The 16,014-nt window shown below is 36.1% G+C and overlaps 1 protein-coding gene across 1 annotated transcript in view; it reads right to left on the bottom strand.

Moving 5' to 3' along the window:
• The window catches only part of CHRM3 (cholinergic receptor muscarinic 3), a 468,545-nt gene that overhangs the window by 307,893 nt on the left and 144,638 nt on the right, over positions 1-16,014 (bottom strand). Inside the window, exon 3 of the mRNA XM_014570646.4 lies at positions 9,458-9,576. The gene's annotated coding sequence lies outside the window, so the exon portion shown is untranslated. The remainder of the gene's footprint in view (positions 1-9,457; positions 9,577-16,014) is intronic.

The following is a 16,014-nucleotide window of genomic DNA, read 5'->3' as shown; positions in this document are numbered from 1 at the left end:
ATCTTTAATTATTTTTGTTGCTCTTCTCTGGACCTTCTCCAATTTCTGCACGTCTTTCTTGAAATGTGGTACCCAGAACTGAATACAATACTCCCATTGAGGCCTAATCAGTGCAGAGTAGAGCGGAAGAATTAATTCATGTCTTGCTTACAACACTATTGTTAATGAATCCGAGAATCATGTTTGCTTTTTTTTTTTTTTTTTGCAATAGCATCACCCTGTTAATTTATATTTAGCTTGTGGTCCACTTTTATACCTAGATCCCCTTCTGCAGTACTCCTTCCTAGACAGTCACTTTCCATTTTGTACCTGTGAAGCTGATTGTTCCTTCCTAAGTGGAGTACTGTACTTTGCATTTGTTCTTATTAAGCTTCATCCTATTTACCTCAGACCATTTCTCTAGTTTGTCCAGATCATTTTGATTTATGGCCCTATCTTCCAAAGCACTTGCAACCCCTCCCAGCTTGGTTTCATCCGCATACTTAAGAAGTGTATTCTCTATGCCAATATCTAAATAGTTGATGAAGATAGTGAACAGAACCAATCCCAGAACAGACCCCTGTAGACCCCACTTGTTATGCCCTTCCAGCATGACTGTAAACCATTAATAACCACTCTCTGAGAACAGATATCCAGCCAGTTATGCACCCACCTTATAATAGCCCCATCTAGGTTGCATTTCCCTAGTTTATTGATAAGAAGGTCATGCGAGACTCTATCAAATGCCTTACTAAAGTCTAGATAAACCATGTCCACCGCTTCTCCCTTATCCACAAAACTTGCTGGGATGCAATCATTGTTGAGACACACACCATAAGTTCCCTCACAAAAACCATATCCAGGCTATTTTGGACAAAAAAAAATAGTTAAATAGTGATGCTCCATCAAACTGCCATGCACATTAAAAATTCAAGGGATAGAATACTGGAGAGATCAAAGGGCTATTTTTTCAGAAGATACCTATGATTTGAGGTGCCACCATTTTTTTTAGTGATCAAATTGAGACCTCTTTCAGGAACCTGATTTTCAGTGGGTGGATGCTCAGCACTCTGTCTCTATACCCAATATGAGGAAGAAAAAGATATACAGGCTTTCAAACTGCAAGGGCAGAGAATGAAACATGCATATTATTGAAGACAGAGCACAGCATACATAATAAACCTCCTTTTATATAGGCCCAGCTTTAAAAAAAAAAAAAAAAAAAAGAAGGAAAGCAATGGTTTAAAAAGCTGAAAATGGGCACTGGCTAGAAACAGAATAATTTAATCTTCTGTCAGAGTGGTTCTACATGGATCTAATGGATCTACAGAGCATTCTTGGTTATAATATTACAGTACAAGATAGGAATCTGGTTTCACAAAAAAGTGGAGTCAAGCTAAAATGGCTTGGTTATTCTTCGTTATTCTTCTTCTGAAGCCTTAGGCCAACAGTCACTAAACTGTGCACATGAAATAATTGCTACTTTTATTTCTGAATACCATACAACACATTTAAATGATTTTCTCCAATTGCTAGTTCCACCTACTGGAACTGCCTTAAAAGCTTTAAAATAGTCTTTCACATCCTGTGACATCAACAATGCAGTGTTGCAGTCTTTGGATCATCTTATTTCCCCATATTTATTACTTTTACATGCTCATATTATTACCTCAAAATTGTCTTTGACATTCTAATAAAAAGCAAGGGCTCGTTTCTCTGCCTGTTCTGCTACCCCACTTAAGGAATCTGGCTGCAGCTGGCCAGTTTAAAAAAAATTCCCACCAGAGAGAAATTCTCAGCTGGTGTTTCTTATGCCAACTGCCCTGTAGTCTAAGGGATGTAACACAAAGTAGTGGAGGAGACAAGCAATAGAGGTATTCTTCTGCTTCACCAATTAAAATTTGACATATGGTCCCCCCTTCCGGCTAGCTATCATAAGTTACAGAAGCCTAAAGGCCCTTCTCCTCCCCCTCAAGCCAAACCAACCTATGTTAGAGAGTATCATTAAGTATGAAATTGGAATTTAGTCTCTAACTTTTGTACAGACAAGTGACCATGCAAATTTCTTTATAAAGCTGCCAATATACTTCAGTCATGCTCTTGCACAAAAATCATCTGAAACCAAATCATCAATCTTCTCCATGACAGGACTGCAAATTGTATCAAGTTATGGAGTTGTTTTGAAATGTGAATCAATACCTACCAAAGACAGGGACAAAAACAGCAATACTTTTTCATTTGTGACTTACTAAGGGATTTGAACCTAGCTCCCCAGAGGTGAAACGGTAGTGCTTTCATTCACATTTCGCTGTTGCAATTACTTCGAGTGATCCTGTTTGTATTTTCCTACATCCCAAGATGCTAAAAAACAATTCTGTGAAGTCTGGAAGAGATCTTGGACAGCTTTAAGGTTGAGGTTTTTCTTTGTTTTGAATTTATAATGGCTCATCTTAGGTTTCTTGCATTTCCACTGAGATTTTTACAGCAAGGACTTGTCTAATTCTAAATCCTTTTTTTTAAATTAAAGAGTAATGGATTTACTCTGAGTTTCAGCAGTAGATATCTATAATTCCATGCATCCTGACTTAACTGAGTTAACAGTTCCTTTGCCCATTTTTACTTGTTTGCTGGCATGGACAAATCAAGAGCCTAAATAAGGGGGAAAATGATAAAGCTGTATAAAAATCTTGATTGTTGCAGAGAAAGTTAATGAGGACATATTATTTACTCCTTCACATAACACAAGGACAAGGGGTCACCCAATTAAATGAATAGGTAGCAGGTTTAAAACAAACAGGAGAAAGCACTTCTTCACACAATGCACAGTCAACTTGTGGAATTCCTTGCCAGGGAATGTTGTGAAAGCCAAAAGTATAAACAGGATTCCAAAAACAGTTAGATAAATTCATGGAGGGCAGGCTCAGCAATGGCTATTAGCCAGAACGGGCAGGGATGTAACACCATGCTCTGAGAGTCCCTAGCCTCTATATGTTAGAAGCTGGAAATAGATGACAAAGAATAGATCACTTTAATAAATGATTGCCTGTTCAGCACATTCCCTGACATTGGCCAGTATTGGAAGATAGGACACTAGGCTAGATGAGCCATTAGGCTGACCCAATAAGGCTATTCTTATGTTCTTAATCCATTGCCCACTAAAATCAATCTAAAGACTCCACCGACTTGAGTGGGCTTTGGATCCAGATCCACATTTGCAAGTTCAGTGCAATTCTATAGGCAGCAATAAAAGATGTATTTTACTCACTTAAATTTTTAGCTTGCAGGAATTCTTACACTAACATACTAGCAACTCAGGAAACATGTGAAGAGTTCTATATGCTAACTGAAATGTGCAGAAATGCCAGCACTATAGTATAACAGTAAATATCTTCAACCCTCTTGCCAAAATACTTGATCAGGATACTATGCCATTGGTTACTAGCTCAAGCAGGTCCTTAAATAGCTGCTGAATAATACAACCCATCTTTTCTAAAGACAGAAGACCCCCATAAGAACTAACAATTTTGATTGAGAAAATATTTTTTTTTCTGTATCCTTCCTGTAATTCACAACTAGCTTTCTTTTCTCTAGTAAAGCTTTGCAAGCCATTAATCTTTAATGGATCAGTGTAAAAGGGTATGGAACGGGAAGTGCAGAGATGCTCGTAAAAATAAAGGAAATTTTCTGGTCAATTTTTAGATTACCCGCTTTTTGTGCTCATTTTTATGCTTAAGGCAATATTAAAGACCTAATTTAAAGCCAAACACAGGAAATTTAAGGATAAACACTAGCAATTATTTATCCTGTTGCGCTTATTAACCCAGCATGTGGCAGTAGCATTACCACTATTTCCATAAATAATGCACTAATCGATTCATCTGTTTTACTGCCATTCATTCAATTCACCTTCTCTGCTATTACTATTCTGCTAACTTGCCAATGACAGGTATGTGTCATGATAGTCCTCCTAGTAGCTCAGCAAATTAAATCTGCCTACGAGTATCATTCATGAGCCAAACCCAGTGCTAGCTCTAGTGGGAAAAGGACTAAACAGAACACGATAAGGACTTTTGAACTTTCACACTGAAAACATTAAAGCAGGAAACACAATGGAGGATTTTACTGTTTGACACTGGGGCTACGTCTACACTGGCACCCTTTTCCAGAAAGGCTTAAAACGGAACAGTTTTCCATTATAAGTATTTCCGGAAAAAGCGCGTCTACATTGGCAGGATGCTTTTCCGGAAAAGCACTTTTTCCGGAAAAGCGTCCGTGGCCAATGTAGACGCGCTTTTCCGGAAAAAAGCTCCGATCGTCATTTTCGTGATCGGGGCTTTTTTGCAGAAAAGACTACTGTGCTGTCTACACTGGCCCTTTTCTGGAGCAGTTTTTCCGGAAAAGGACTTTTGCCCGAACGGGAGCAGCATAGTTTTTCCAGAAAAACACTGACAATTTTACAGTTGATCATCATTGCTTTTCCGGAAAAGCAAGTGGCCAGTGTAGACAGCTGGCAAGTTATTCCGGAAAAGCAGCTGCTTTTCCGGAATAAGTGACTCAGTGTAGACACAGCCAGTGTTTTATTTCAAAATTGAAATATTCCACTTAAATCAGACACCGTGGTGTCAAAGTAGACAGGTTCAAGCCAGAGTTCAAAGCCAAGTCCAAATCTCTAACTTAGGGTATGACTAGACTACAGGCTTTTGTCGACAGAAGTTTTGTCGACAGATCCTGTCGACAAAGCTTCTGTCGACAAAGAACATCTAGACTACATTCAGTTCTGTTGACAAAGTAAGCTGCTTTGTCGACAAAACCCTGTAGTCTAGACACAACCCTAGATGCAATAACACCTTCTGTCGACAGAACTCTGTTGACAGAAGGCGTTATGCCTTGTAAAATGAGGTTTACCAGCGTTGACAAAACTGCTGAGTTCTGTCGACGTTACGTCGACAGAACTCAGTGGTAGTGTAGACGCAGGTATAGTTTTGTCGACAAAAGTCCACTTTTGTCGACAAAACTCTGTAGTCTAGACACACCCCTAGAGTTGTTAGGTTTGGTAGGTTTAATAAAGAATCTTTATAGAGACAGACATGAACTGTTAAGTTCAAATGTGAATCCAGATTTCTACTTCCTCAACATTGCGATGGGGTTTGGGGATGAGTCTATAGTGTTTGCCTATAATTGTTGATGCTGGCTACCTTAGTTGGTACTAAAGAAACACAAGTAGCAAGTATTCCACTTTTGGATAAACTGTTTGTTAGGCATAAAAAATGTTAACTCATTTGTATTATTTCCACCTCTCGCCCCTTCAAAAAGGTGTAATGTTTTCTTAATAGTTTTTTTCTTACTTTGCTAGTAAAGCACCTTTCCCCTGTCTTTTTATATCTGTTGTCACTGTACCTTCAAAATAAAAATACAATAAAGATTCCTTATTCATTCTTTGATCTTAATACTTAACATATGACCTGAACAATTTACCTTTCTGGAAAGTCTAAGTATTCCCTTTTTCTCTTAATTCTCATAAACATGGGCATTCTCTCTTTATGGCTTTTGTTTCATCCTTATGTTTCCACACATTTACTATTTAAAAAAAATGTGTTCCACTTTTAAAAATTCTTATGAAGTTACTCAATAAGTTGAAGACCTAAATTTAAATGCAGTTTTCAAACAAAATTACAGTTAAGTGTGATGAGGGCTGAGCCCAGCTAGGTATCAAATGCACTAGGTTTAAGGTGCAGTGCATGCACCTTAGATTTTCTCATTCCTTGCCCCCCTTCACTCAGGATCTTTTCCTCCCCCTTACAAGCTCAGCACAGCCAGTAAGGCTTTGTCTATCCTACAAAGTAAGGGTGTAGTTCATAGTTTGCACACAAATACTTGTACTAGCGCAAGGAGAGCTAGCAACAGTATAAACAGTAGTGCTGCCAAGGTAGCACACACAGCCGCAGAACGGCTTAGCTGTACCAAGGGTGTACCCACAGGGTTAATTGGTTGTACTTCTATTTATACTTTCACTAGCTGTCATCAAACTACCATGACTATCTGTACACACAAACTGGGAATCACACTCCTACCTCATGATGTGGACATAGTATAAGAGCATAATTCTACCACCTTCATGTGCCCAAACTCCACTGGGAGTCAAATTGAGTTCAGTGACATGATTCGTGAATTAAGAATGGTGGAACTGTGACCAAGTGAGGGATCTTTAAACAAATATTGGAGGTGTCCTTTCGCATCCTCTAGGATTTGGTAACAAAGGCATCCCAATTTCCAATAATGAAGAGAGGAAAATCTATAAAAACCAAATATACTACTACAACAAATTTAATCTCCTGTAAACTGTTTTCAGATTTTATCTGGCTACAGTGTGGCTGGTGCAGTGGATTAGATCTGGGCTTTTACTACTGTAGCCCTGATTTCATATTTTAGGCCACAAGTGATAATCAGTTTTAGGGGATTGAGAACCTTCACCCGTTTCTACACATCACAAAATGCTTCCCTGCTTGAGAAATTTGATTCAAGAGAGTCACAAATTTAACATAGCAACCTAAGCGTACTCTTACAGAAACTGTGTGTTTGGAGAAACTGTAGAGTGTTTATCAGTAGGAGAAAATATTTTTAATTGATGAGAATTTCTCGATTCTCTCGGTCTGGCCATGTACAAAACACCGTGGGCTCAATTTTAATCTCATGCGCATGTAAAGAACAAGTAACTTCAGTCAAGTTCAGCTCAGTAAAGCAGCATACCTCTATAAAAGAGATTATAATCAAGTCCCATGGTGTAAATGACTAGAAAGATGCACAGGAGTTTCTATATTGCAGGAAGTTGATTCTTCTACCCATGATGTCATAAGACTTTCCATTACATGATAAATCAGAAAGGCAAAAACCAGAAACTAAAATATGTGTTACGCTAGCTGATAAGGAAAAAAGGAAAGAATGAGGTCAAGTCTCTAGAGCAGTTTACTAATGCAGCAAATAAAAAGCCTGGTCAGGAAAAAATACAGAAATCAATGAATGTCCAAGGGACTGCATCACAGAATCAACAGGTGTCAGATAACTTATCAAACAATATCACTTTGCTTAATAATATGCCAAAAGGAGACAAATGAGGTGAGGCTGTCAATGCTGTTTAACTAGTTCCCTGGTTCATTCATAGTACATTCAGTACATGTGGGAGACAACACTGCATTTGCATCATTAGAAAAAGAGAAACAGGCAGGTGCTATTGAAGAACAGGCCTATCGGGATGGAAGAACAATACCAGTGGTAGTTCTCCTAAAAGGACCTCGGAGGGTTTATTTATTTTAATGTGACATTTTTCTTTCCAGGAATTTTTGAAGTGGTTTTATTCGTTTAAGTACTTTTGAGTACTTTATATAAAATTAAAGATTATTGAGGCAACTACAAAATTTCTGCCAATATACTGGATTTAAAGCTCTGTTCAGAAATCCTATCTATATAAAATAGTTGGTTTTGTGATTACAAAAAGTAAAATTAGCTCATCCACATACAGGTACAAGATTTGATTTGAATATCCTTACTGAAAGCTACAGCAACAAAGAAATATAGCTAGTGAAATATGACTTTGTAAAGAATATTTTAGTATTAAAAGGAATTTAAAGAGAGCTGTATGTTAGTTTGTTGTACAATGAATTATATAAGTCCTACCACTTAACAGTGAAATGTTCCAGAAAAAAAACCCTCCTATCCTACAGGAAGAAAATATTTCGAAACTATATCCTTACTGTAAGAATATTTTCTAATTAAACATATTCATAAATTAAAGTCCTGCATGATCCAGAATGCCAAAATTCACCTTTCCATTCCATTTCCATCTAGTATGTATAAATTATGTAGCTATGCATAACAATTAAATATATACATATAATTTTAGCACAATACACATTCTGTTTATATGCTATGAAATAGACCGAATACATTGTAAAATTGGCACAGTTTACATATCTGGTAATTTTACAACAAAACATTATATTTCACTATCACAAAGAACACACTTCTAGCAAAAAAGTTCCCAGACAAAAATTTACATCTCTTTGTATTCAACAGAGTGTTACCACACATCAGAAATGGCAAGTGTAGATGAGAATATTGAAAACTCAGTTATAATCATAATTAATTACTGCAAATGAGCGCAACTTAAGTATAAATGTGATTAATGCCATTATGTTTTGTCCTTTCTAGGCTGGATATAAGCATTTCTGAGACTGTTAGTCTCCTTCCTTTGTTGATATATCTGGCTATATTTCCTACAGCTAGGCTCATGAAATCTAGATAAGCAAGAGGAAAGAAAAGGTACTTTTCACACAGGAATGAATCTATTTTCTAATCTGAGCCCACATGGACAGTGCACAGACTTAGCATTATAACAAGCATTAGTAGGCAAATCTTAAATCTTAAAAGCAATTATTGTTATTGTGTACACATTCTTATAACGAGACTTCCAACTTTTGGTACAGAACCCACATTATGATCCCTAAAAAGGGGAAGAACAAAACAGTGGAACTCTTGACTTTTTATATTTAAATTGGAGTATGGGTATGAGACTGTCCTATTTCAGGTGAGTTAGATGCAGATCTGCTGACCTTTTTGGTACCATATTTTGGTTTGTCAGTGTTTAATCTGAAGCTAAGTCAAATGAACCACCAGTACTTTTGATCTTATTGCTGTGGATCTAGATCCTGTGCATTCCCCGGGCATGCAACTATTGACTATTTAGTTTGAATGTTGAGCCTCAGCAATAAGTTCTGCTTACTGAAATGTCGTCTGAGTTATACATGGAGCCTATTTTTAAAAATGTATACTAGCGGGCTGTACCCCGTGTTTGCTAGGCTCTCCAACCCCCCTTCCTCTGGCTGCTTTCACAGCCAGAGAGCGTGAGAATGGGATGACATCATTCTGTCACCTGGCAGGAAAAACTTTTAGAGATAGAGAGAGAGAGATTATTGTTCATCCAGTATGTAATGCTGCTTCTGAATATTGTAAACAGATTATGGAGGCCATAAAATTTTTACAGGGAAGCTTTTACCCTCAGATATTTTCTTCCATTTAAGTATTTTATGTTTTGACTTCTTGGTTTTTAAATTTTCTGATCTCTCTGATACAATACATAATAAATACTGCATCTGTTTGAATCTTCTCATTTACCTTAAGACCTCTTCACACAAGTAGAAAGGGCCTTAAACCAGAAATCAGTTATCCCATTTTATGATCTCCATATAAAACTCTGGAAGCATAAAGGGGCCTTTAGTGTAAGACGCAGGTCCAAGATGCTTAATGTAGAGACATCTGAAAATGGCTACACTTTTGTAAAGGTATATTTCAAAGGGGAATTTTTTTCAAATGTTATCATGCTTTCACATCTCAAGAAACATACTTGTTCTCCAAGAAAGAATTTCATTCTATGAAATCAATAAGAAGCATCTAATAAATATATGATAATCAATGAAAAACTTACTATTGACAAGGAAGAAATTAGGTAGGTATGGTGCGTCATGTTGCAGAAGACTGTAATTCATCAAACCTGTAGTCCATTATACTACTCACTGCTGTAAAATTTGCCATAATCACCAAAATCTTCAAACACAAAAACAAAAAAAACAAAAAACATTTAGACATTGAGACAATAGAAAATGTTTCTTAACCAATGTATTCTACTAAGCCTCCAAGTTGTTTAAAATACCTTTCAAAACAATTACACTATAACCTATTTGATTATTACCATCGTCTGGCAAGAAACTCTTACAACCAGTGTTAGGCTTAAATACTTACAGTTCTTCTTTCCAATTTTTCTTTTAAGATGACCTTTCAGGATTGAAATCCCTCTTTTTTTGTTTGTTTTAAAATAATTGATAATGAATCAGTATTTTATACACAATATATTTCAGGTTAAACTAAATTTATCCTGCTCTTTCTGTTCTTTTCCTCAGAAACAAACAGCAGAACTTAATGCTGAGGAATAGCATTCCCAAACAAAAGAGTCAACAGTTGCATGCCAGGGGAATCCTCAAGTACACAGAAACAGGGAGAGCAGTACACAATTGCTACAACTCACCCAAGGATCCAGTTCCAAAACAACTCAAATACTGAGAATATGCACAAAAGCAATGGTATGTGAACTTTCTGTAACCACCCTTCCTTTAATCTCCAAACACATGTATTACATACTTTTGCATCTTAAAAGTTCTTTGTTTCATTATATTATTTGCTTTTCATTATTTTAAAGTAAATTCAGGCCTTGTGAAAGGTGCCAGACTGAAGATTCATCACAGACCAACCTGAATTCCTTGCACAAACAGACCCAAGGAAAGCAGGATTTGGCTTTATACTTCAAAATGTTTCGGGCATTTTGAGAAAAGGGATGAGACGGTTAGTGTCAACAAGTACTCACTACAATCTGAACTCTTATCCATTAGAAACTCGATTAAGTTTACAAAGCAAGGTCATGTCACAGACTTCACAAAAGAACCATAAATGGTTACACTCATTTAAGGTCCATTAAATAAATGTCAAGTGGCAAAAAAATAAAAATAAAAAATAATAATTATTTGCTTTTACCATATGCAGATGTTGTACATGTTGTCTTTCACAAGGAAAAGCTCATATGAACTCTATTAAAGGATTTTTGGATTTGCCTTTTTCTTATGTACTTCTGTGCAGTAATAAATAACTTAGCCATAGTTTTCACTAAATATTAAACATTCAAAAGCATCTTCTGGTTTACAGCAGTAGAAATAGAAATATGTACAAAGTAAACAACCATGTGAACTATGACTCAGTAGCTAACAGGATAACTCATGTGAATAAGGAGTAGTCACTCACAAGAATGAAAGTTTTTAGGACCAGGACTCTCAATTTCTACATCTGAGTGTCACAGTAACCTGATTCAAGAGTATTTGTGCTAATGTTTTATACTACTTAATTTCTCAAAGACATCTTTACAGGGTCAAAAATCATATGAGATCTGGTCTTTGCATGGTATTTGCACTGTTCAGAAGCTGAAATACCATGAGAAGACCTCACCGCTCCTGGATGCATTAAGCAAACAAAATGAAATGAAAACTGAATCATGTAAACATAAATGTCAATATAGGGAAGGATGTATTAAACACCCAACAAAAAACCTTTAAGGGGGAAATTTGTTTATCTTATAATAGGCAATTTATTCAACATCAGCCTGGTAACTGCTAGAAAAGCAATTAAAACCCCCCCAAAATATTTTTATTGAATTCTTACTATTCAATTTAAAAAAGTGCTATATTTTAATTCATCAAAAACTCACGTATAGTCATTGTTCAGCCTGATAGTTATTCTACACAGAGGTGAAATAAGAATACAGAATTTATTATGTAAAATTGCCAGCAGATGTTACATGTATAAAACCAAAGTGATACTCAGGGCAGAGATTCCTGTACCAAAATGATGTCTCTGATCCCATCATCAGATCTGCATGGGTAGAGTTTAGTACCTCTGGGGAGCTCCAGCAAGCTCAACAGGTTTCCCCATGAGCAACGAAATCCAGAGTGATTCAGTTAACCTCCAAGCCAAAAGGTGCGCCTGTGGCTTGGACAGAGTTGGGACGATTTATGGTTTTGTTTAAATGGGGAAACGCATTTCAGACCCTGCTTATAACACCACTAATGCAAACCGCATACAAAATTAAAAACAAAACAAAACAAGAACTGAGGTATCCAAATGCAAGTATAGTAGATAGAATGTGACAGAGCAGCTGATTTATTTCCTTTAATAAGAGAAGTTATTTCCTGGCAAAAGGATCATTAATGACAAAAGTAGCCTGCAAATGAGGTCTGTAAAAATCTATACAACAATTTGATCTGGTACAATATGTCACAACAGATAATATGTATCTTGCACTGACAATTAAGTAGAAACCCATGGACATTTTGTATGCATTTCACAATCAATGAAATGACATTTGGTCAGTTCATTTCAAGCATTCAGCGGTCATGCAGACAGACTGGTAAGTCCTTTGCGCTCTCTCACTCTCAGTTATAGAACCCGATAACTATATTCTAAGCACATCCAAAAGACATGGGGAATAAGATATGTGATCCGTTCAACCAGTCGTTCATTCATCCAGTGCTATTTCCAGTACCTGAGCATGTATTTGAAACAATAGATATATTTAACCACAGTGAAATAGCTATCAATGCTCTCCAAGTCACCGTTTTCTTTTATCTAACAATATAGGAAGAGGCTGCCACTGAGATGGGATACTATCTTTTTCCCTCCTTGAATCAATATAAGTCAATGTCTCTACTTTGTCTTAACAGGCCAGTTATTTTCCATTACAAAGATATTTTGTGAAGTCAAAGGAGTAATTTTTTCACCGGGCCAAAGCTCCATTTTCTGTCATGAATAAGGGAGTCATGTCAGGTAGGGAGTAGTGGTTCTATAGCACTGCACTGTCTTCTATTCAGTGCACAAGTTCTATTCAGTGCACAAGCTCTAACTGACACACCTAGTACAAGAAACCTGAATTTAGCTGTCATTCCACTCTTCCTCATTTATAACATGCTCCATTTCCTCTCCATGCCAGAGGCTGTTTATTCCAAATTTTCCCTGTGGAAGGGAAATTCTTTGATGGCCATGTCCCAGCTGAGTATAGCTACTTTGCACCACATGATCACAGAAAGCAGACACATATCATATGACAAATATAGACAAATATTATATTAATATAAAAATAAACAAATAATAATAATAATAACTAATAATAATAAAAACCTGATGATTACTATTGCTTAGCAAACTACACAGTCATATGTTGAATAGCAGTTGCATGCATTTCTACTTATTGTATGCAAAAAAAAAAATCAGCTGCTATATATGTCATCCGTCCTACATGCTGTTGATTACGGTGGAATGATATTTAAGAATATCCTAAACTACTGAAATTAATTTTTTTAAATAAATATGCAACATACCCGAAATCAATATCCCTCCAAGTGTGCTTCCACCCTACATCTATATGGATTTGCAGGGTCACAGTGTCGAAGAAGAGAAGGAAATAGTGAAATGCTCAAGCAGAATTTGTACTATAGCAGGTTAATATTACAGATAAACTTATGTTATTAAAGTGAAAGAAGGAAGAGAACTAGTAAATGATGCATTTAGTCTTCCAAGGCTGTTCATTACAAAGGTCCAAGAACAAAGTGCAATACAAGTATCTCAGCATGTGCTTAGAGAACAACTAGTAAATTGTTATTGGATTGTGGTTATTTGATAATAAATGTCTAAATATCTGAAAATATCAGCTCTCCTGGAAAAAAAGGAAGGAGTTTAAAATATTATTTTTATATTATATTGTAATATCTGCCTGGGGAAATAAAGCTAAAACAGCCAGCTTCATCCTCGCAGATTCTTGTTAATACTTGTCAACTTCAGCTATGTGCACTTGGATTGAGAAGTGCAGGGATGAGTCAGATTGTATTTTTAATTTTTTCCACTAGGGTCATACATTCTCCTCTTCACTGCTATGTAGGATGCCCAAGTTGGTGCAGCAAATACCCAATACACACACTAATTAGAATGATGAAATTTGTAAAGGTGCTGGAATTCTCAGGAACACCAACAACAAAAATAAAAGTTTCACAGTCTATTTGAGTTACTAGATAAAATCTTATCATATAAGTGTAGGTAAGCTGGCAGTTGACTGACATTACTCATGGTCTTATAAATAGTTGGATCTTATCTTTTTTTCTGCTCATGGAGCTCAGATGACATTCTAAGAGGTAGCTTAAACTGTGTTTGTTCACTGTCTCCTAATAATAATTTTCCTTATGCTCATAATAGCTTATAAAGGGCCTCCACTTTGTTCTTTAGTATCATTTTATTCTGACAGATACAAACATGATCTATTAGCAAGTGATACTGCTGGATGGCAACAACGGGACAGCAGAAGGTTAAATCTCATATGTACCTTCTAAATAAAAAAAAATATTAAAAAAATCTGTACTTCTGAGAGCAAATGGGATGTTGAAAAACTATAAAATGTGTGCCAGGTGCACAAGTCTGACGTAACACTAAAACAAGTGCATAACACATTCTGGCAACATCAGCTTCCTTCATGCTCATCGACCAGTGCCACACGGAAGAGTCACATCTGCTTCTCACATAGCTATCTTCCTAGTCTGGCCTGTAGGGAATGGAATGTACTCAACTGCTATGGGTATTGAATGTCTCACTTCATTAAATAACTCTACCAGCTGATGAATGAACAGCACTGTTGGACTTCCTTAGCTAGGAAGAAGTGAAAAGATTAAGGGGACTTGAAGGAGGAGGTTAAAGATAAGAACATAAGAATGCCCATACTGGGTCAGACCAAAGGTTCATCTATCCCAGTATCCTGTCTGCCAACGATGGCGAATGCCAGATGCCCCAGAGGGAGTGAACATAACAGGTAATCATCATGTGATCCCTCTCCTGTTATCCATATCCAGACAAACAAAAGAAACATTTGGATTCTCTCAGCACTAAAGATGACAGTTTTGGACAAAGGATAAGGATTTAAAAAAAAAGTAGAGGCATTTTTTTAAAAAAATCACAGCTCAGACCAACGCTGACTTTAAAACATACAGTGATCCTTATCTTCTACATTATAAGGGATGGTTTAGTGCAACTCTTCTAATGTTAAAGCTAGGTTGGTGATGCACTAACAATCTGCCAGCTTTGAAAGATAGCTTTGAGGAGGAGGGGGAAATTACAAATTTAAGACAGGGGATAGAGAATATAAAAAAATGTCTCTGTTTCTTGGGAAAGGGAGCCATCTAGCCCATTTATAAGAATATGCTTTCCAATGGCCCAAAGAGCAATGGAAATATTGGTGGCAGAGTCAGCAACTTATTTGCCAAAAGAATAATCTGGAAGAGGCATCCTGGAGGTAGGATGGAAATCAGAGGGAATGAGAACAAAAAGGGATTATTCACTGAATGTAAACACATTTCTCTTTCTAGGAAAACTAGCTAGCCAAAAGAGCAATTTTGGTAGGAAGATTAAGATGCAAATAGTGGCTTTAAAGTTTAAAATAATTTGAAAGTAAACTTTTTTTAATTAACAATAAATGCAAGTCTTCAAAATCGCTAAAATATTAACCTAACAGATGTTCTCAATTATTAAAACTGAAGTCATACCTACAAAAAGACTCAAATCACATTACTGATTTTATAGAACCAGTAAAACTAGATTTTTAAGAACATATTTTATTACATTTTAACGCAGGTATCACTGCAACTTAACCACAGGCAATGAGAAAAAATCAGTATTCCCTCCCCACAAAATTAACACAATGCTTCACTGACCAAGCTACTGGCAGCAAAAATACTTAGTTATCATAGGGCCGAATAATGCTCTGCTTCAGGGAATAACAAGATATTGGAACAATTTTTCCTGTTAATTTGATAAAAATAAATAAGATAAGGGATTCTGATGCAGCAGGATATTCGCAGTAATGAAAATAAATTATATGTAAAACAATGAAAGTAAGATTAAAGATTTATCCTAAACCTATCAAAGGCTAATACTTAAACAACCACATTAGCCCTAAATATTGAGAAAGTTTCCAAAAACAAGAGGATACTCCATATGAGATTATACTTATAATATAAGTATTACGAGAAAATGTGACTATATGGTCCATGAAGTAGGAAAATTTTCTTTAAATTTTCATTATCCCATATGTCTGTATTACAGGTGCTAAAGATGGAGAAGCTCAAAAATTAGTTTTGCCCAATACTTCTAAGCATGAAACAATTTCAATTACAGTAGAACCTCAGAGTTACAAACACTACAGTTATGAACTGTCCAGTTAACCACACACTTCATTTGGAACTGGAGTACATAATCAGGCAGTAGCACTGTTAAATGAAACTATTTTTAAAAAAAAGAAAAAGCAGCATTTTTCTTCTATATAATAAAGTTTCAAAGCTGTATTAGGTCAACATTCAGTTATAATCTTTTGAAATAACTTTAATGTTTTATTTGGAATTACAAACA

The sequence above is a fragment of the Pelodiscus sinensis genome, chromosome 3, assembly GCF_052426305.1.
Source record: "Pelodiscus sinensis isolate ZL-2025 chromosome 3, ASM5242630v1, whole genome shotgun sequence".
Lineage (NCBI taxonomy): Eukaryota > Metazoa > Chordata > Testudines > Trionychidae > Pelodiscus > Pelodiscus sinensis.
Note: the sequence above shows the minus strand (reverse complement) of the source record. Positions and strands in the feature narration are given on the sequence as shown.